At 46.0% G+C, this 22758-nt stretch overlaps 7 non-coding genes across 7 annotated transcripts; all 7 read right to left on the bottom strand.

Moving 5' to 3' along the window:
* Nucleotides 1–6235: 6235 nt before the first annotated feature.
* Nucleotides 6236–6307, bottom strand: TRNAY-GUA (transfer RNA tyrosine (anticodon GUA)). The gene has a single exon. It is a non-coding gene; the product is annotated as a tRNA-Tyr (tRNA).
* Nucleotides 6308–7711: 1404 nt separating this feature from the next.
* Nucleotides 7712–7783, bottom strand: TRNAC-GCA (transfer RNA cysteine (anticodon GCA)). Its single transcript has one exon. It is a non-coding gene; the product is annotated as a tRNA-Cys (tRNA).
* A 9097-nt stretch (nt 7784–16880) lies between these two features.
* TRNAC-GCA (transfer RNA cysteine (anticodon GCA)) lies at nt 16881–16952 on the bottom strand. Its single transcript has one exon. It is a non-coding gene; the product is annotated as a tRNA-Cys (tRNA).
* A 786-nt stretch (nt 16953–17738) lies between these two features.
* On the bottom strand, nt 17739–17810 carry TRNAC-GCA (transfer RNA cysteine (anticodon GCA)). The gene has a single exon. It is a non-coding gene; the product is annotated as a tRNA-Cys (tRNA).
* Nucleotides 17811–19528: 1718 nt separating this feature from the next.
* On the bottom strand, nt 19529–19600 carry TRNAC-GCA (transfer RNA cysteine (anticodon GCA)). Its single transcript has one exon. It is a non-coding gene; the product is annotated as a tRNA-Cys (tRNA).
* A 1592-nt stretch (nt 19601–21192) lies between these two features.
* On the bottom strand, nt 21193–21264 carry TRNAC-GCA (transfer RNA cysteine (anticodon GCA)). Its single transcript has one exon. It is a non-coding gene; the product is annotated as a tRNA-Cys (tRNA).
* Nucleotides 21265–22390: 1126 nt separating this feature from the next.
* On the bottom strand, nt 22391–22462 carry TRNAC-GCA (transfer RNA cysteine (anticodon GCA)). The gene has a single exon. It is a non-coding gene; the product is annotated as a tRNA-Cys (tRNA).
* Nucleotides 22463–22758: the final 296 nt, after the last annotated feature.

Here is a 22758-nt window from a genome sequence, read left to right as displayed (position 1 = left end):
CTGGGCATGATCTACAGTGTAACAAAGTTTCGTCATTACCTATTGGGAAGGAAGTTCTCCTTTCATGTGGATCACTCGGCGCTCCTGTACTTAGTGTCCAAGGCGTCTCTGACCGGTAAGTTGGCCCGTTGGACCTTGCTGTTGTAGGAGTTCGAATTCGAGATTTTTCACCGGCCCGGTATCCAGCATGCCGTAGCAGACTACCTGAGCCGGTTAGAGTCCGGAGAATCAGGAGACGGAGTATCGGATGAATTCCCGGACGCAGAGTTATTCCGTATCACCCCGGAAACGGCAGCGGACGACACGGTGGCATCAGAAGATAGGTGGCTGACAAACATGCACCAGTTCCTAAGCACGGGCCTGCCACCGGAGGAGATGAACCGGGACGAGAGGAAACGACTGGCGGTGCAGAGCCGCAATTTCTGTCTGTTACGGGACACTCTCTACCACAAGGGAGCAGATGGAATATGGAGACGGGCAGTCCGTAGTGACGAGAAACAAGTAATCTTACGGGAAGCACACTGTAGGGTTGCCGGAGGACACTATGCCGGGGAAGCGACGGCAAGGAAGGTATGGCAGAGCGGCTTATGGTGGCCCACGACGTTAAAAGACGCCGTCAAGTATGCTAAGGAATGTGACCTATGCCAACGAATGGGCCAGCCTACGGAGCAAGCACGGATGCCACACCAACCGGTACTTCCACTAGAGCCATTCCAGAAGTGGGGGTTGGATTTTGTCGGACCGTTCAAGCCACCGGCAATGAGAACGGGTAATCGTTATGTCATCGTGGCAACAGATTATTGCACTAAATGGGTGGAGGCTAAGGCCTTGAGAGACAATACCGCGTCATCCACAGCGAAATTCCTGTACGAGAACATTTGGTGCCGATATGGATGTCCGATTGAATTAATCAGCGACCAAGGAGGGCACTTCCTCGGCCAGGTAGTGGAAAGCTTAACAACGTTCTATGCCGTGGTCCATAAACGGAGCACGCCGTACTACCCACAAGCCAACGGGTTAGCAGAGTCCACCAACAAAACGCTGCAGAACATTCTCCGCAAAATCGTCAATGAAAACCGGACGGACTGGGATACAAAGCTCCATAGCGCGCTATGGGCGTACCGAACGGCATACAAAACAAGTATCCGGACAACGCCATTCCGGTTAGCGTTCGGCTTAGAGGCAGTCATGCCGGTGGAATTTTAGGTACCAAGCTTACGGATCCAACTACGGGAACGGCTGAATGAAAAGGAGTCGGAGGAAATGCGGCTAGCAGCACTATGCGAACTGGAGGAGCAACGGCTGGCCAGCATCCTACACATGGAACTGGAGCAACGACGACGGAAAGCGTTCGTTGACCGTCACCGGAAAGGTAATGAGAAGATGTTCGAAATCGGAAAGCCGGTGCTAGTATTCCAAACGAGGATGGGCAAGATGCCGGGTAAACTCCGGTTTAGATGGACAGGCCCGTATTGGCTGACACGGGAATACAACGGGTCCTATCAGTTAGGGACACTTGCCGGTGAAGTGCTAGGCAAGTGGGTCAACGGATTTAGACTAAAGCCCTATAAAGGACCGATGCCAAGTAACCCGTTTATGCAGCCCACCGGCACTATACCGGGAACGGTACGGATGGAAGAAAAAGACGACGGGGAACCGTAGCAGAGGCGAAGGAAGACACGGCAACCCGTAAGGAAAACGGTAATGGGCCGAAGGGACCTACGGATGTGTAAGATCACATACCGTCATTTAAAATTTTTAAAAAAAAAAGAAAAAAAGAAAAAAAAACATTAAAAATCGAGGTATGAACGGACGTGAAAGCAAGGAGCGAAAAGGTACGAAGTGGGCATTTAAGAGCCGCCACGCTACTTAATACTAAATTGGTACACGACGTGTGCATGCTCGAAAAAGGCGCCAAAACGCACAAAGAAGAAGCAGAACGCATGGAGACCTTTTCATTTCGCGAGCCAAGAAGCACAGAAGCACCAAGGCAGTGGAAGCTTAGCAAACGCGAACCTGCACGCAGAGAACCCCCACGTTCGGAACGCTCTCTCTCTCGCTCTCACTCTCATCACCACTCTACCTCGCCATCCTTCCTCGACCTCGAAGCAGACATGGAACCACAAACGCTGTTGGAAGCAGCCAGGAAATGGCTCAGGCAACACAGACTGGATGGGTTCCTGACCATCATGGAGGCACCACCGCACAGAGAAGCCGACCGGGTCATCAAGGAGCTCGACACGGAAGTCATCACAGAGGAAGCGATCCGTGCGCTAACAGGCCTTCCGGAGGGAGGTATTTTTCAGATTGATAACCCAACCTTGGAGCAACTCATCCGATATTTCGGTGAGTACTCTGTAGCCGGCAAAGGCTATCGAACGCAGGGCGGCGAAGATCCGCTATTGAGGGAGATAGCTCGAGTGCTCCATGAGTACGGCCACGTGTACCCCCGACCCCCTGTCATGCCAAAAAATCGGGCAGGATGATCATAGCCACCTATGAAGGGATCAAGGTGGACTGGCCGGTGTTGATTGCAGACGGTTTGTGCACGGCAATCGACATGGTACGAGGAAAGGACGGCAAGGAGGGCCGGAAGCTGTGGCATGCCGTAGCTCAGTGGATAACATTGCTCGTGCCGCCGATCGAGACCGTTCAGCCAAAGAAGCGGCCAAGATTATCGGAAGGAAGCACCTCAAAGCCGGCGTCCAAACGACAGCAGCTGCTGGCGTCGAAGGCGACGAAAGGGAAGAAACGGCTCCCAGAACCGGAGGAGGGGTCATCGGTCCGACCCGTTAAGATAACCATACGGCGACCGGGACAGAAGGAACCGGAACCCGTGACGGCACAGAAACATGTCGTTACCCAGGAAGAGGAAACGGAGGAGCCAGAAGAGCACCTCCAACGACGGTCAAGAAGTAGGACCGCTGGGACAGCGGGGGAGCGGTCGGACCCGCAAAGGGAAGAAACGCCCCCAACTCAACCTGAGCAAACCACGAGGGAGGAACCGGAATAGGTGCGTATGGAACCGGCCTTATCGACGGCTCCGGAAACGGCGAGAACCGGAACTCAACAACCGGCGAGCCCAGCCAGCACACACGGCGGCCAAGGAGTAGAACCAGAATAGCAGATACAGGCACTCAGGCCAGACAATTCCATAGTGAACGAGCCGACCCGACCAGTATAGCAGCAAGGCACCAATAGCATGTGGCTACGGTGGGTAGGCGAGCAAATCGCCGGAGCGGTCGAGTACATAGAGGCGGAGGAGAGAGCGCACCAAGAACGGTTGCTCGTCACAACCGTAGATCTAGAGACGGCCCGGTCCAGAATCCAGCAAACCACGAGGGAGGAACCGGAACCGGTGCGTATGGAACCGGCCTTATCGACGGCTCCGGAAACGGCGAGAACCGGAACTCAACAACCGGCGAGCCCAGCCAGCACACACGGCGGCCAAGGAGTAGAACCAGAACAGCAGATACAGGCACTCAGGCCAGACAATTCCACAGTGAACGAGCCGACCCGACCAGTACAGCAGCAAGGCACCAGTAGCATGTGGCTACGGTGGGTAGGCGAGCAAATCGCCGGAGCGGTCGAGTACATAGAGGCGCAGGAGAGAGCGCACCAAGAACGGTTGCTCGTCACAACCGTAGATCTAGAGACGGCCCGGTCCAGAATCCGGAGCCTTGAACAAGACTTGGACAGGGTCACAAGGGAAATGGCTCAATTGGCTTTGACAACACAAGTCCAAGCACCGGTGACTCCGGGCAATGTACAGAATAAGGCGTCAGATCAACCTGTACATAGCAATCAGACCCCGGCAACGGAAGCCGTTCCGGAGAGAAATGCGGCACAAGCCCAAGAGCTTGCGGATTTAAAGGATGAGCTAGCTGCCCAAGAAGCGCTGAGGAGCCGCGAAAGAGAGTTGAAGACGGCAGCGGAGGCAGAACTCAAAAAGACTGCTGAGAAGCTACGCTTGGCCGAGGAGAGCTTACGAAAAGGCCACCAAGCGTACGACCGGCTCAAGGAGGAGAAGGAGAAAATGCTGCAAGAGAAGGACAGGCTCCGGAGAAACGCCGAAACAGAAGTAGAGCGCCTGAAAGAGGAACTCCGGCAGCTAAAGGACCGGGAGGACCGGAACCATCGCCAGATCAACGGCAAGCTCAAACAAAAAACAGAGGAATTTGAGCAATTACACCGGGAGTATAAACGGTTGCAAACGGAGCACAAGGAACGGACGGATGAGCTCCGGCAAGCAGTTGATCGGACCGCAACGGCATACGCTAAGGAACAAGTGGAAACCAGAAGACGGTTGGAAGAGGCGGAGAAGGTTCGGACAGAGCTCCTCAGGCAGCAGCAGGCGGAAAAAGAAAGAGCGACGGAGGTACTGCAGAGGCTGCAAACAACATATCAAGGGCAGCTGACGCGCTACAGAGAGCAGGCGGAGGATACGGCTAATCTCATCAAGCAGTTGAAGGAGGAATGACAAGTTGTGGAAAGTAGAGCGCAAATGGGAGCAAGTCGCATCCAGGATATCATGCGGGCCTGGTTGAACCAGACCAAGAGCTTGATTGACAACAGTTCCGGCAAATGGTGGACCAAGTGGGCCACGAACGCGGCGGAACTCCAATTGCTCCGGGCTGACGTAGAGAACCGGCGGAAGGAGGGAGATGATTGCTATATGCTGACTTCCGAAGACTTCACCGGCATAAGAGATGAGCTGGCCGAAGACTTTCAAGCCTTGGCAGAGGACCAACTAGAGCAAGTCCGGCAACTTGTAGCTCAGCTGGACGACGACAGGCTGGAGGCGCAGATCCAGTTTGAAAGCTACGAGAGGTCCCGGATCCGGGAAGAGAAAGCACGAGAACCGGTTACGGTCAACCTCAGTGATGAGGAACCGGTACTGGAAGGAGACCGGACCGGAAGCAGTCAAACGGAGATGCCGGAGTCAGAGAAACAAACGGAGCAGCCGCCTATAGAGCAGCCGGAGCAGTCTCAGTCCCAACCGCAACCACAGCAGCAGCAGCAAGCACAGCCGCAACAACCACAACCAGAAGAATAATTGAAACTCTGGAATAAAGTATTTTGGACTATCTGGGTGAACAATGAAGGGGCCGAGAAGGGTTCGACGTACAAGGTACTGTCCCACGGGCGTGCCATGTGTTACCGGCCGGCAAGGAGTCCAAAATACGGAGTGAAGGAGTTAATTAAGTATGGTTGTAAAGAAGCATAGTGTGGACGGACGGACTGGAAACGGTATGCCGTTCCAGATCCGGACGGATCCCGAATAGATGCGATAGGCACCGTTTTGTACTACGGGCCGGAAACCTATTTAAAGGCCCGGACCCCATTGTAATCACAGCGGATAATTAATAGAGCATATGGTGTTTATACTTCTGTGTTGATTTCCGTTCTGTACTTACTGTTATATCTTACGCGTGTAATTAACCAAAGCACTTTAATCGTGTAACCTACGTAAGTCGGTGTAATCGTTGAATCTTAATCCTATGCCGTAATCACCCTTTGGTGAAGTGTCTCCGTGACACCTTGTGTTAGACCTTGTCCGGTCAGAGAATAACAATTCGAATTATTATGTGATTTTGGACACTTTCATGGATTCATGTACATGAAATCTAGAGTTCATTTGGAATGGCACCCGACCTATCGGGCTACAACTGATTTCTCTAACACTAAGCCATACACCCATGCACAAAAGAAATATTACGTCGCAATCCACCATTCGTTCATCTACTAGTCATTCAGTTGAATTATTATGTGATTTCGGACCCTTCCATCGATTCATGTACATCTTAGAATCAGGGCTCAACCCCGCTGAATTCGCACACCTCCATCGATTCATCTACATGAAATCTTGTGACCTGAAACACTCTACCCGATTGCTCTAGCATTGAAATTTACACACGCGCACAAAAGAAACATTACGTTGCAAAATACCACTCATTCCTATAGAAAAAGTCCACACTAATTATTATGTCATTCTGGACATCTCCTTAAATAAGGAGGCATCCGGGGTTGAACAAGTGACCTATCGTACTATAGCCGATTGCTCTACCACAAATATATACACCCGGCCGCAAAGGAAATATCACATCGAAATCTCCATTGATTCATGTCCAAGAGGTCTAGTCGAATGAATATGTCGTTTCGCACACCTCCATCGATTCATGTACATGAAATCTTCACTCTATTTGGTAGATGGCACCAACCATCTCCTTGAATTAGGGTGCAACCGGGGTTGAACCGGTGACCTATCGGACTACAGCTGATTGCTCTACCTCTGAGCTATACACCCACGCACAAAAGTAGCTTTATGTCGCAATCTGGAATTCATTCATTTACTAGAAATCCAGTTGAATTTTTATGTGATTTCGGACACTTCCATGATTTCTAGACATCATTTCGAAAGGCACGTTAGCTCTTAAAATTAGGGCTCAACTGGGGTTGAACTAGTGCCCTATTAGACTGTAGCCAATCGCTCTAGCACTGAACTTTACACCCACGCACAAAAGAAACATTTCGTTGCAAACCTCTAGTGATTCATATAGAAGAAGTAAAGTCGAATTATTATGTCGTTTCAGACATCTCCTTTAATCAGAAAGTAGCCAGAGTTGAACTGGTGACCTATCGTACTATGGCCGATTGCTCTGTACCACTGACATATACACCCGGCGACAAAAGAAATATCCCGTCCAACATTCTATTTATTCATATACAAAAATCTTCTAATCAAATGATTATATCTATTTACACACCTCCATCTATTCATGTACGTGATATCTTCACTCTATTAGGTAAATGGCACCCACCATCTCTTTGAATAATGGTGCAATTGGGGTTGAACTAGTGATCTATCAGATTGTACCCTATTGCTCTACCACAGAAGTATACACCAACACAAAAGTAGCTTTACATGGCCATCCAACATTCATTCATCTACTAGACATCGAGTCGAATTATTAGGTGATTTTGGACACTTCCATCTATTCATATACATGAAATCTAGACTTCGTTTCGAAAGGCAACTCAACTCTTAGAATTAGGCCTCAGTTGGGGTTTTACACACGAACCTCCACCTATTCATTTATGTGATATCTTCACTCTATTAGGTATATGGCACACATAATATCCTTGAATAGAAAGGGCGCAACCGGGGTTAAACCGATGACCTAGAAGATTGCAATCGATTGTTGTAGAATTGAGCTATAAACCCATGCACAAAAGAAACATTAAGTCGCAATCCACCATTCATTGATCTACTAGATATCCAATCGAATTATTATGAGAGTTTGGACACTTCCATCGATTCATGCACATGAAATCTAAACTTCATTTTGAAAGCCACCTCACCTCTTAGAATTAGGGCTCACCTGGGGTTGAACTAGTGACCTATCAAACTAACGTCGATTGTTGTATCATTGAACTTTAGACCCACGCACACAAAAAACATTACAGTGCAAACCTCTAGTGATTCATATAGAAGAAGTATAGTCGAATTATCATGTCCTTTGGGACATTTCCTTGAATCAGAAGGTAGCTAGGATTCAACCAGTGACCTATCGTACTACAACCGATTGCTCTACAACTGACATATATAGCCGGCCACAAAAGAAATATCATATCAAAAAATGCATTGATTCATGTACATCATATCTTCACTCGATTAGGTATATGGCAGACACAATCTCCTCAAATCAAAAGGGCGCAACCGGGGTTGAACCGGTGACCTATCGGACTGCAGCTGATTGCTCTACCACTGAGCTACACATCCACACACAAAAGAATAATTCCATCGATTCATTCACATAGAATCTAAACTTCATTTAGAAAGCCAACTCACCTCTTAGAATTAGGGATCACCCGGGGTTGAACTAGTGACATATCAAACTGACGCCGATTGCTGTAGCACTAAACTAGTGCCCTATCAGGCTGTAATCGATCGCTCTAGCATTGAACTTTACACTTGCGCACAAAAGAAAGATTACGTTGCAAGCCTCCATTGGTTTATATAGAAGAAGTAGAGTCGAATTATTATCTCGTTTCTGACATCTCCTTGAATTAGAAGGCAGCCAAGGTTCAACCTGTGACCTATCGTACTATAGCCGATTGCTCTACCGCTTACATATACACCCGGCCAAAAAAGAAATATCACATCAAACATTCAATTGATTCATGTACAACAGTCTTCTAGTGGAATGATTATGTCGTTTTACACACGAACCTCCATCTATTCATGTACATGATATCTTCACTCTATTATGTATATGGCACACACAATCTCCTTGAATAAGGAGGGCGCAATCGGGGTTGAACCAATGACCTATCAGACTGCATCTGATTGCTCTACCACTAAGCTATAAACCCACACACAAAAGAAACATTACGTCGCAATCTACTATTCATTCATCTACTAGATATCCAGTCGAATTATTATGACATTTCAGACACTTCCATCAATTCATGTACATGAAATCTAGACTTCCTTTCGAATGTTACCTCACCTCTTAGAATTAGGGGTCGCCCGGGGTTGAAGTAATGACCTATTAGATTGACGCCGATTGTTGTATCACTGAACTTCAGACCCACGCACACAAAAAACATTACCTTGCAAACCTCCAGTGATTCATATAGAAGAAGTATAGTCGAATTATCATGTCCTTTGGGACATTTCCTTGAATCAGAAGGTAGCCAGGATTCAACCAGTGACGTATCGTATTGCAGTCGATTGCTCTACCAATTAAATATACACCCGCCCATAAAAGAAATATCACATCAAACTTTCCATTGACTCCTTTAGTTGAATGATTATGTACTTTTACACACAAACCTCCATCTATTCATGTACGTGATATCTTCAATCTATGAGGTATATGGCACACACAATCTCCTTGAACAGAAATGGCGCAACCGGGGTTGAACCGGCGACCTACCAGATTGCAGCCCATTGCTCTCCCGCTAAGCTATACACCCATGCACAAAAGAAACATTACGTTGTCGTAGTGTATTCCACACACTACGTGAAAACCATAAAATAATATATCCGATTTTAGATACATATAAATAAATAACTAATATATCAAAATATTTATCACATGCATAGGGCAAGATTCAAACCCTACACCTCCACGTAGATAAACCTCAATTTTACCATTGTAATAACTTATCTTTAGTGTTATACATATAGATTTAATACGTATAAGACCTTTATTTACACATACCTTTATTAAAAGGTAAAAATCATGTATTCTTTAGGGTGTGAATATTTTATTTACACGTGACATTAAAAGTGACTCATGCGCATCTAGCGTGCATGAGCCCTATACTTAGGAAATGACAAAGCATCACATGCACATTTAGTGTGCATGGACACTTTTGGTGAAAAAGCATGAAGCCATGCTTAGCCTCTTCCATCTTTATATAAGGAGGAGAGAAATATGTATAAGGTTGTTGATTAATATACAAGGATTGATCAATCTAATATATTCGTGGGATTCACGAATTTTGCCATCTAAATTACTCTTATAATCTAAATATTGTTTTAAATACACTAAACTCGTGGGATTCACGAGATTGTTATCTTACTTCTCTTTCTACTATTCATAACTAGCCTTAAGTTGTATTCCTCTTCCTCCTAGTCCAAAACCTCGGCGGTTCCCACCCGACTCACGCAATGATCCGGAGCCGAAAGGCACGACACAGTTGGTAAACCCGACGTGAAGACCGGGTGGCAAGGAGATGGAAAATCAACCGGAGGCTAGCAACATGATGATGATGTTCGAGCGCATGCTACAAGAACAACACGCGATGTCGGAGATAGCGGCATCAGTGGAGCGGCTCGTGCAACGAAACGGGCAATTCAACGGGAAAGACGCGTCGCGGTATCTTCAGGACTACAAGGCAGAGATGCTACGGTGCGGAATATCGGAAGGATTGCAAGTGACGTCCTTCAACCGGGTGGCGACCGACGGGCTTCAAGCAAGCATCCATGGGCTACGACAACAAAATCCGACATGGGAGGCGTTTGAAGAAGAGCTAAAGAGGACGTTCGCCATCGAGGATTCCTCCAAGGCGATGCGAAGGGGATTCGAAGATTGGGTGGAGACGCCGGACAAGGGATTGAAGGTCGTTGATGTGTTTTCAGCATTCGAAAGCCGGTTCGGGAGGTTGTCCGCAAGAGATCAAGCTATCCTCGTACCGGACAAGGTGATCATGTTCTTGCGAGCCGTGGACGTCCGGGACCGGAAAGATCTCGGAGTGCTCTTGGAGGACACGACCACGGAGAGTGGCCTCACCAAAACATGGGAAAGCGTGCGGGATATCGTCGCGCGATACACAAAGAGGGGGCAATGGCTTGCCAACGAGGAAAAGAGGGTTTCGGAACCGATTCCGAAACCGATTCCGAAACCGAGAACCGGATTGGAAGACCATCAACCGAGGGCTCGGGAGACTACAACCGAGAAGGGGATTGATGCATCTACGGTGGAGCAACTATTGAAGGAGATGGAGAATCTGAAGATCGCGATGGTGAAGAAGTCGGATGACCGCCCCACAAGCTCCAAGTATACGGACCGACGGTGCATATGGTGCGATAGCGCCGAACACAATCGGAGGGATTCCGACGAGCATAAGGAGGCACTACGGCGGGATCTCATCTACTACGAGGGAAACCAGATTCATTCGATGAACTCTCGGAAGCCACTTCGACCGAACTTCTGGAAAGGTGGCATGAAGAAGGTGCTCGAGGAGGAATTGGCGGCAAGAAGCAACTATGCGACAACCGCGGGAATATGTGTCGGGGAGTCATCGAGCGCAAAGACGTCTTTTTGGCCGGAAGTTCTAGAAAACACCGAGAAAACCGACTCCAACGAGATCCGAAGCACCGTGGAAGGCGTCCGGGAAGCTACGGGATGGGAGTGCTCTGTCGACAAGAATAGCGTATACGCCCTGTGTCAATTGCATAAGGTGTATGTGGACGAGAAACGATGACGCACGGAGGATGCGGGCGGGCCATCGAAGATACCGGAAAGCTGGAACTCCAGAGGTAAGGGAAAAGAAAAGGCGACTCCGGCATTCAAGCTCGCCTCGGACATAGAACAACAAACCGACTTGAAAAGAGTGTTCGAGGAAAGGATCTTGGATAGCCGGGTAGATTTCTCGCTTCGAGAGCTACTCGGAATAGCAAAGAAGGAGTTCCACGATCTTCTCGTGGATCTCGTGAAGCGAAAAAGACAAAGTATGGAGGAAAATGCTCCAAGGGTGAATGCGAACACCGTTTTAATGAACGACACCGAAGTGGAGGACGAAATTCCGAACTCCCACTATACAAGGCCACATTGGGCACGCGCGACTACGGAGACTCCGGTCCGAATCGGCAACATCAAAGAACCCGTGCTAGCATTGATTGATCACGGATCGGAGATCAACTTGATGTCCAAGGAGTTGTACCGGAAGGGGAAGTGGCCTATTAACACCAACCATGGATGGAAGATTCGGGCGGCCACCAAAGCAACGGAAGATCTATTGCGGCTTGTCCGGATGTGACGGTGAAGATCGGGGATGTCGAGATCGACCAAAATTTCTTCGTGCAAGATGAGGTTTCACATTCCGTCATCCTCGGCCAACCCTTTATCACGGCATCAGGGATGGAGATGAAGGTGCTCGATAGCGGTGCGGCTTTTGCGCGAATTCGGAGCCAAAACGGTGGGAAATCCGTCCAATTCCTAACGGTGCCGGCAAATCACGAAAGGAACAAGAGGGAACTCTTGTCCCAAGTGAGAATGGATTTTTAAAGCGGCCTGTTGCGGAGTGGGGAAGTGATAGTCCGAGAAGTCATGATACCCCACACAAGAAGAAAAACTCTCGGAGCAAAACGTGTACGAATCGGTCCGGATGGGGCATCTACGTACACGACCGTAACCGGAGGATTGAAGAAAGGATACCGACAAGTGGAGGATAAGTTGCGCTCGGCATCAATAATAAAAGAAGATGAAGAAATCATGGGGATAGTTGAAGAAGTGTTCTATGGGAGCACGCTACAACGACTTGAAGAGCTTGCGGAAGATAAAAGCCAAGGGAACCGGGTAGTCTCGGTGGAATCGATCGAGATGTACGAGATCATTGCGAAAATGGAGCCAGATACGCTCCGCAAAGAAGAAGCAATGGTAAGTACGAAATACAAGACCGTGGAGAAGAAGGTGAAACCGGCCGCGGGACCACTACCCGCCGATAGCGAACAAAAGAGGAAAGAAGTCTCGGGAGATCCGACACTTCGGAGGTCCGTGGATATCGGACATGCCTCCACGGATGAGACCCGGAAGAAACTTCGGATCGGTGGAGGTGGGTTCCTATTACGAAAAGAAGAAGAACGGTTTCGCGAGATGTTGGAGCAACACGGCAAAGAGTTTGCATTTACATCAAGGGAGATAGGGTGCGTCGATCCGAGAATAGTGGAGCCGATGGTGATCTTCACGATTGACCATGTACCGTGGAACCTGAAGCCGATTCCGGTGCCATGAGCGCATATTCCGAAAGTCATTGACTTGCTCAAGGAGAAGGTGGCGATGGGGATTCTAGAGCCATCAACTGCTCCGTACTCAAATCGATGGTTTACGGTTCCGAAGAAGAATGGGTCACTCCGATTTATCCAAGACTTGCAACCGGTGAATAAGGTCACGATTCGGAACTCGGGAGTCGGTCCGATAGTGGACGAATTTGCGGAAGCTTTTGCCGGTCGTGCGATATACTCCATCGGAGACCTATACTCGGGGTATGACCAATTCCAACTAGCCGTGGAGAGCCGAGACATCACAACCATGCGAACACCGATAGGATTAGTCCGAATGTGCACACTACCACAAGGAGCGACAAACTCGGTTGCTCATATGATGAACGCGATGAACAAGGTGCTTCGAGACTGCATTCTGGAGATAACGATGTCGTTCCTCGATGACATTCCGATGAAAGGATGCGCGGTAGAAGAAAAAGATGAGACTATGGATGATCGGGGATGCCGAAAGTTCGTGGTCGACCATATTCATGATTGCGAGAAAGTGTTGCGAAAGCTAGAAGATGTGCACCTAACACTTTCTGGGGAGAAATCGGCATTCGGGCAAGAAGAAATATTGGTGGTCAGACATCTATGTGGGCCCTACGGCCGAAGACCGTCACCAACAAAGATCGATGTGATTCAAGCTATGGAGGAAATATGCGAGTCAACATCCGAAGTTCGAAGGTTTCTCGGTGCATGTGCATTCTATCACATATGGATTCCGCACTATGCACATATAGCGAACCCGCTCTACCACTTGTTGCGGAAAGGTAAGAATTTCGAATGGAAACCGGAACACACCAAAGCCATGAAGAAATTCAAGAAGACACTTCGGAGGGCGGAAGCACTTAGGAAGCCGAGCTACGACCGACCGATCATAGTAACGGTTGATACAAGTCCAACTGGTATCGGGTGGGTCATCAATCAAGCCGACTCGGATGGTTCGCGGTATCCGATCCGATTCGGAGCAAAGGTTCTCAACGAAAGGCAACGTGGATATGCACAAGTCAAAAGAGAACTATGGGGAGTCATGTTAGCGATAAAATCGGATCGGGATTATTTGATCGGAGCCGAAGTGGTGATCGAGATGGATTGTCTTCCGATACTCGGGATGATGCGGTGTTGTACGATACCGGATGTAGCTATGCTAAGGTGGGTTGCATATGTCAAGTCGCTTAATCCGGAGGTTCGACACATCTTGGGGAAGGACAACGCGGTAGCAGATATGTTATCAAGGGCTCGGTTCGGAGACGACATAACCGAATCGGATAATGAAGAAGTTTCCGAAGACTACTTCGCGTCGGAGCACATATGCCGAGTGAACGTAATCCGAGAATTCCGGGAAGAAGAATACGAGGGAGAAAGCTTGATGATCGGAAAGATGTTACAAGAGGCCGAGGACTCAACAAACGATAAAGGAAGAAGAGCCGAGATCCGAAGGAAGAAGAGGCAAGTCCAAAAGTTCTTCTTGGAAAACGGATTAATATGGAGGGCGCCGAAAAGAACGGATGGTATACCACTTCGAGTAGTCGGGACAAAAGAGCAACGAAACCGGATAATGTCCGAGTTTCACGAATCCGATTGGGGTGGACACCGAGGAACATGGGCAACATTTGTGAAGATCAAGAAAAAATATTGGTGGAAGAAAATGTACAAAGATGTCGCGGAGTTCACGGAAAGCTGCGAGAAATGTCAAGTCTACTCCGGGGTTCGACATCGAGATCAGTTACATCCGACATTCTCACCGACAATCAACTTCAAGTGGATAGTCGACATAGTGGCCATGCCGACCGGGATCGGACAAAAGAAATACTTGGTATTAGCTCGGGAAGATCTCACGAATCAAGTAGAAGGTCGAGCACTTTAGAGGAAAACGTGTTCCGCGGTATGCCAATTTCTTTTGGAGGAAGTATTTTGCAGGTACGGGTGCGTAGGACAAGTGATTGCGGACCGGGGAGAACTCGACTCGGACAAAACTAGGGGATTCTTCGCCAAACACGGAGTTCGGTTAACGCTGACAACGGCATACAATCCGGAGGCCAACGGGAAAATCGAACGAGGACATAGTCCGATCGTGAAAGCACTTGCGAAGGCATGCGATGGAAAGGTGAAGGACTGGCCGCAGATGCTTCCGTATGCACTATGGGCGGATCGGACGACGCATAGCTCCGTAACCGGTTGCATGCCGGCAGAACTCATGACCGGACAAGCACCGGTAATGCCGACGGAAACCACGATCGCAACGTGGACAGTGCTACCGTGGAAGGAAGAGATGAGCCGGGAAGAACTACTAGTAGTCCGGATACGACAACTAGAGGGAAGACCGGCAGACATAGCGGAAGCAATACCCCGACAACAAGAAGCACGATTCCGGAACAAAAGCCGGCTCGACACAAAGCACCGACTACGACCGAGGAGGATTGAAGAAGGAGATTGGGTGATCGTCTATGACAGTAGTTTGGACCATCAACATACAACGATGCGGAAATTCGCGAAAAGGTGGTTCGGGCTATACGAGGTTTGGAAAGTCTTCGACAACGGAACGTACCGACTGTCCGAGTTGGATGGAACAATACTACGAGTGCCTATAGCCGGGAAGCGGGTGAAGATTTTCAAGAAGTGGACCGACGACAAACCCTATGTGATCCACGCCAAGGCCGACAACGAGGAGCAATTGGACGAAGACCATGGTGATGCGGGAAGCGAAGAAAGTGAATTACAACTCATAGTCGACATAAGGGGAGAATCGGAGGAAGCTTTGGGTGAAGACGGATATGAGGAATCGAGAACTTCGGCACATACCGGAGGATGTGCGGGTTCGGAGGGGGCGAGTGTCATAGTGTATTCCACACACTACGTGAAAACCATAAAATAATATATCCGATTTTAGATACATATAAATAAATAAATAATATATCAAAATATTTATCACATGCATAGGGCAAGATTCGAACCCTACACCTCCACGTAGATAAACCTCAACTTTACCATTGTAATAACTTATCTTTAGTATTATACATATAGATTTAATACGTATAAGACCTTTATTTACACATACCTTTATTAAAAGGTAAAAATCATGTACTCTTTAGGGTGTGAATATTTTATTTACACGTGACATTAAAAGTGACTCATGCGCATCTAGCGTGCATGAGCCCTATACTTAGGAAATGACAAAGCATCACATGCATATTTAGTGTGCATGGACACTTTTGGTGAAAGAGCATGAAGCCATGCTTAGCCTCTTCCATCTTTATATAAGGAGGAGAGAAATATGTATAAGGTTGTTGATTAATATACAAGGATTGATCAATCTAATATATTCGTGGGATTCACGAATTTTGCCATCTAAATTACTCTTATAATCTAAATATTGATTTAAATACACTAAACTCGTGGGATTCACGAGATTGCTATCTTACTTCTCTTTCTACTATTCATAACTAGCCTTAAGTTGTATTCCTCTTCCTCCTAGTCCAAAACCTCGGCAGTTCCCACCCGACTCACGCAATGATCCGGAGCCGAAAGGCACGACAACGTCGCAATCCACCATTCATTCATCTACTAGATATCCAGTCAAATTATTATGAGATTTTGGACACTTCCATCGATTCATACACATCAAATCTAAACTTCATTTCGAAAGCCACCTCACCTCTTAAAATTAGGGCTCACCCGGGGTTGAACTAGTGACCTATCAAACTGACATCGATTGTTGTAGCACTGAACTTTAGACCCGCGCACACAAGAAACATTACAGTGCGGGTCTACCACTTAGATACACACAAAAGAAATTGTGTCATAACATAGTATTCATTCATGTACTAGACTTCCAAACGATTTATTATTTAATTTTGGATAGTTCCATCAAATCATGTCCATGACATCTAGACTTCATTTCGAACGGCACCTCACATCTTAGAATTAGGGCTCAGCCAGGGTTGAACTAGTGACCTATGAGACTTTGGTTGATTACTCTAGCATTGAACTTTACACTCACGCACAAAAGAAAAATTACGTTGCAAAACCCCACTCATTCATATAGAAGAAGTAGAGTCGAATTATTATGTCGTTCCAGACATCTCCTTAAATCAGGAGGCAATACCGGTTGAACCGTTGACCTGTCGTACATCTGATTTCTCTACCACTTGGATTTTCACCCGGCCGTAAAGGAAATATCACATCAAACTTTCCATTCATTCATGTACAACAATCGTCTAGTCGAACGATTATGTCGTTTTAAACACGAACCTCCATCTATTCGTGTACTGATATTTTCACTCTATCAGGTATATGGCACACACCATCTCCTTGAATAGAAAGGGTGCAACCGGGGTTGAACCGGCGACCTATCAGACTGCAGCCAATTGCTCTACCACTGAGCTATACACCCACGCACAAAAAAAAACATTACGTCGCAATCTACCATTCATTCATCTACTAGATATCCAGTCGAATTATTATGAGATTTTGGACACTTTCATCGATTCATGCACATCAAATCTAAACTTCATTTCGAAAGGCACCTCACCTCTTAGAATTAGGGATCACCCGGGGTTGAACTAGTGACCTATCAAACTGACGTCGATTGTTGTAGCACTGAACTTTAGACACACGCACACAAGAAACATTACAGTCCAAACCTCCAGTGATTCATATAGAAGAAGTACACTCGAATTATCATGTCATTTTGGGCATCTCCTTGAATCAGAACGTAGCCAGGATTCAACCACTGACCTATTGTACTACAGCCGATTGCTCTACCACTAACATATACACCCGGCCACAAAAGAAATATCACATCAAACTTTGCATTCCATTTATGTACGTGATATCTTCACTCGATTAGGTATATGGCACACACAATCTCCTCGAATCGAAAGGGCACAATCGGAGTTGAACCGATGACCTATCAGACTGCAGCCGATTGCTCTACCACTAACCTATCAAACTGCAGACGAGGGGACGATCGAGCCAAAGGAGGAATGAAGGCAGCACGCGAGGGGCAGATTCCGATGTGCGATCGGAGTGACTGGGGGCCCAATCGGAGGACCTACGCGACGGATAATAGAAAGAAATGTCGGAGGTCAAACCGGTCGAGGCTGGTGAAAACAAGGAAAAGGAAACAAATTTGGACGGAAACCGGGCTATATGGCACACACAATCTCCTCGAATCGAAAGGGCGCAACCAGGTTTGAACCGGTGACCTATCGGACTGCAGCCGACTGCTCTACCACTGAGCTATACACCCACGCACAAAAGAAACTTTACGTCGTAATCTCGCATTCATTGATATAATAGATATCCACTCGAATTATTATGAGATTTCAGACACTTCCATTCATTCATGTACATGAAATCTAGACTTCATTTCGAAAGTCACCTCACCTCCTAGAATTAGGGGTCACCCGGGCTGGAACAAGTGACCTATCAGACTGACGCCGATTGTTGTAGCACTAAACTTTACACCCGCACACAAAAGAAACATTACGTTGCAAAACGCCACTCATTCATATAGAAGAAGTAGAGTCGAACTATAATGTCATTCCAGACATCTCCTTAAATCAGGAGGTAACTAGGGTGGAATTGGTGATATATCGTACTGTTGTCGATTGCTCTACCACTAAGATATACGACCGGGTACAAAGGAAATATCATGTCGAAATCTCCAATGATTCATATCCAAGAGGTCTAGTTGAATAAATATGTTGTTTTGCACACCTCCATTGATTTATGTACATGAAATCTTCACTCTATTCAGTAGATGGCACCCACCATCTCCTTGAATAAGAGTGCAGCCGAGGTTGAACCGGTGATCTATCGGACTGCACCCGATTGCTCTACCACTGAGCTATACACCCACGCACAAAAGAAACATTCCGTCGCAATTCACTATTCATTCATCTCCAAGATATCAAACCGAATTATTACCAGATTTTGGACACTCCAATCAATTGATTACACACGGTCAAAAAAGATATATCACATCAAAATCTCCATTGATTCATGTACAAGACGTCTAGTCAAATGATTATGTCCTTGAATTAGGGCGCAATTGGTGTTGAAGCAATGACCTATCGGACTACAGCCGATTGCTCTACCATTAAGCTATACACCCATCCACAAAAGAAACATTACGTCGCTATCCACCATTCATTCATCTTAAAGATATCCAGTCGACTTATCATCTAGAATGAATCTAGATATCATTCCGACAACCACATCACCTCTTAGAATTAGGCCTCTATCGGGCTTGAACCAGTGACCTATCAAACTATCACCGATTGTTGTAGCACTAAACTTTACACCCGCGCACCAAAGAAACATTACGTGGCAAACATCCATTGATTCATATAGAAGAAGTCCACACGTATCCGGAGGCAGCCGGGGTTGAAAAGATGACCTATCCAACTACCGTCGATTGCTCTCCCATTGAGATATACACCCAATCAAAAAATAAATATCATGTCGAAATCTCCATTGATTCATGTACCAGATGTGTAGTGGAATGAGTATGTCGTTTCCCACACCTCCATCTATTAGCTACATGAAATCTTGACTGTATTCCGTATATAGCAACGACCATCTCCTTCAATCAGGGTGCAATCGGGGTTGAACCGGTGACCGATCAGACTGCAGCCGATTGCTCTACCATTGAGCAATACACCCATGCACAAAAGAAACATTGCATTGCAACATAGCATTCATTCATGTACTAGACATACAGATGATTTATTATGTAATTTCGGACACCCGGGGTTGAACCGGTGACCTATTGTACTACAGTTGTACCACTTACATATACACACGGCCAGAAAAGAAATATCACATCAAACTTTCCATTGATTCATGTACAACAGTCCTCTAGTCGAATGATTATGTCGTTTTATACACGAACCTCCATCTATACATGTACGTGATATCTTCACTCTATTAGGTATATGGCACACACAATATCCTTGAATAGAAAGGGTGCAACCGGGGTTGAACTAGCGACCTATCGGACTGCAACCGATTGCTCTACCACTGAGCTATACACCCACACACAAAAGAAACATTACGTCACAATCCACTATTCATTCATCTACTAGATATCCAATCGAATTATTATGAGATTTTGGAAACTTCCATCGATTCATGCACATGAAATCTAAACTTCATTTCAAAAGCCACCTTACCTCTTAGAATTAGGGCTCACCTGGGGTTGAACTAGTGACCTATCAAACTAACGTCGATTGTTATAGCATTGATCTTTAGACCCGCGCACACAAGAAACATTAGAGTGCAAACCTCCAGTGATTCATATAGAAGAAGTATAATCGAATTATTATGTTGTTTTGGACATCTCCTTGAATCAGAATGTAACCAGGATTCAACGACTAACCTATCGTACTACAATCAATTCCTCTACCACTGACATATACACCCGGCCACAAAAGATATATCACATCAAACTTTGCATTGATTTATGTACGTCATATGTTCACTCAATTATGTATATGGCACACACAATCTCCTCGAATCGAAAGGGCGCAACCTGGGTTGAACCGGTGACCTATCGGACTGCAGCATATTGCTCTACTACTGAGCTATACACCCACGCACAAAAAAAACTTTACGTCGCAATCATTGATATACTAGATATCCAGAAGAATATTTATGAGATTTCCGACACTTCCATCGATTCATGTACATGAAATCTAGACTTCATTTCGAAAGTCACCTCACCTCCTAGAATTAGGGGTCACCCGGGGTTGAACTGGTGACCTATCAGACTGACGCAGATTGTTGTAGCACTAAACTTTACACCCGCGCACAAAAGAAACATTACGTTGCAAAATGCCACTCATTCATATAGAAGAAGTAGAGTCGAACTATAATGTCGTTCCAGACATCTCCTTAAATCAGGAGGTAACTAGGGTGGAATTGGTGATGTATCGTACTGTGGCTGATTGCTCTACCACTAGGATATCCAAGAGGTCTAGTCGAATGAATATGTCGTTTTGCACTCCTCCATCGATTCATGTACATGAAATCTTCACTCTATTCGGTAGATGGCACCCACCATCTCCTAGAATAAGAGTGGAGACGAGGTTGAACCGGTTGCACCCGATTGCTCTACCATTGAGCTATACACCCACGCACAAAAGAAACACAATAAGTATCTATATATAGAATAAGAGTAAAGGGTAATTTGGTTCATCACTTATTTTCTGTACTACTTCTGGATATGTTTCTCCAATTTGATCGTAGAAATATCTCGACCAAGTAGGGGTAAAAAACCAAGGGGTGTTAAATCTAAATTGTTTGATTTTAATTCTAAATTATTAGCTGTTAAGTCTAAATTATTTGACGTCTTTTTTTCGGTATCCCCTTTCTTTGTACTTGAAAAACTAAGATCAGATTCTATTCTTTTTAGAAAAAAATTGTTAAATTCCATAGGCTATGGAACTATTTGTAACTTCTACGTCGCAATTCACCATTCATTCATCTCCAAGATATCGAGTCGAAATATTACGAGATTTCAGACACTCCAATCGATTGATTACACCCGGTCAAAAAAGAAATATCACATCGAAATCTCCATTGATTCATGTACAAGACGTTTAATCCAATTATTATGTCCTTGAATTAGGGCGCAATTGGTGTTGAACCAATGACCTATCGGACTGCAGCCGATTGCTCTACCACTGAGCTATACACCCACGCACAAAAGAAACATTATGTCGCTATCCACCATTCATTCATCTAGAAGATATGCAGTCGATTTATTATAAGAATTCGGACACTTCCATCAAATCATGTACATGAAATCCAGGCTTCATTCCGATAGGCACCTCACCTCTTAGAATTAGGGCTTTGTCGGGCTTGAATCAGTGACCTATCAAACCATCACCGATTGTTGTAGCACTAAACTTTACACCCACGCACCAAAGAAACATTACATGGAAAACTTCCACTGATTCATATAGAAGAAGTCCACACGAATCAGGAGGCAGGCGGGGTTGAACCAATGGCCTATCTAACTATCGTTGATTGCTCTACCAATGAGATATACACCCAACCAAATAATAAATATCACGTCGAAATTTCCATTGATTCATGTACCAGATGTGTGGTGGAATGAGTATGTCGTTTCCCACACCTCCATCTATTTAGCTACATGAAATCTTCACTGTATTCGGTATATGGCAACCACCATCTCCTTCAATCAGGGTGCAATCGTGGTTGAACCGGTGACCTATCGGACTGCAGCCGATTGCTCTACCACTAACCAATACACCCACACACAAAAGAAACATTGCATTGCAACATAACATTCATTCATGTACTAGACATATAGACGATTTATTATGTAATTTCGGACACTTCCATCGATTCATTTACATGAAATCTAGACTTCATTTCGAAAAGCAGCTCACATCTTAGAATTAGGCCTCACCTAGGGTTGAACTAGTGACCTATGAGACTTTGGCCGATTACTCTAGCGTTGAACTTTACACACGCGCACAAAAGAAACATTACATTGCAAAATGCCTCTCATTCATATAGAAGAAGTAGAGTCGAAATATTATGTCATTCCAGACATCTCCTTAAATTAGGAGGCACACGAGGTTGAACCGGTCACCTATCGTACTACAACCGATTGCTTACAACTTACATATACACCCGGCCAAAAAAGAAATATCACATCAAACTTTCCATTTATTCATGTACAACAATCCTCTAGTCGAATGATTATGTCGTTTTATACACGAACCTCCATCTATTAATGTACATGATATCTTCACTCTATTAGCTATATGGCACACACGATATCCTTGAATAGAAAGGGTGCAACCGGGGTTGAACCAGTGACCTATCGGACTGCAACCGATTGCTCTACCACTGAGCTATACACCCACACACAAATGAAACATTAAGTCGCAATCCACTATTCATTCATCTACTAGATATCCAGCGAATTATTATGAGATTTTGGACACTTCCATCGATTCATGCATATGAAATATAAACTTATTTCGAAAGCGACCTCACCTCTTACAATTAGGGCTCAGTTGGGGTAGAACTAGTGACCTATCAAACTCACGCCGATTGTTGTACCACTGAACTTTAGGCCCACGCAGACAAGAAACATTACGTTGCAAACCTCCAATGATTCATATAGAAGAAGTACAGTCGAATTATCACATCCTTTT

The sequence above is a fragment of the Azolla caroliniana genome, unplaced genomic scaffold, assembly GCF_043228905.1.
Source record: "Azolla caroliniana isolate FFs.n. ecotype wild unplaced genomic scaffold, voAzoCaro1.0.p SCAF_7, whole genome shotgun sequence".
NCBI lineage: Eukaryota > Viridiplantae > Streptophyta > Polypodiopsida > Salviniales > Salviniaceae > Azolla > Azolla caroliniana.
This window is presented reverse-complemented; position numbering and strand designations above follow the sequence as displayed.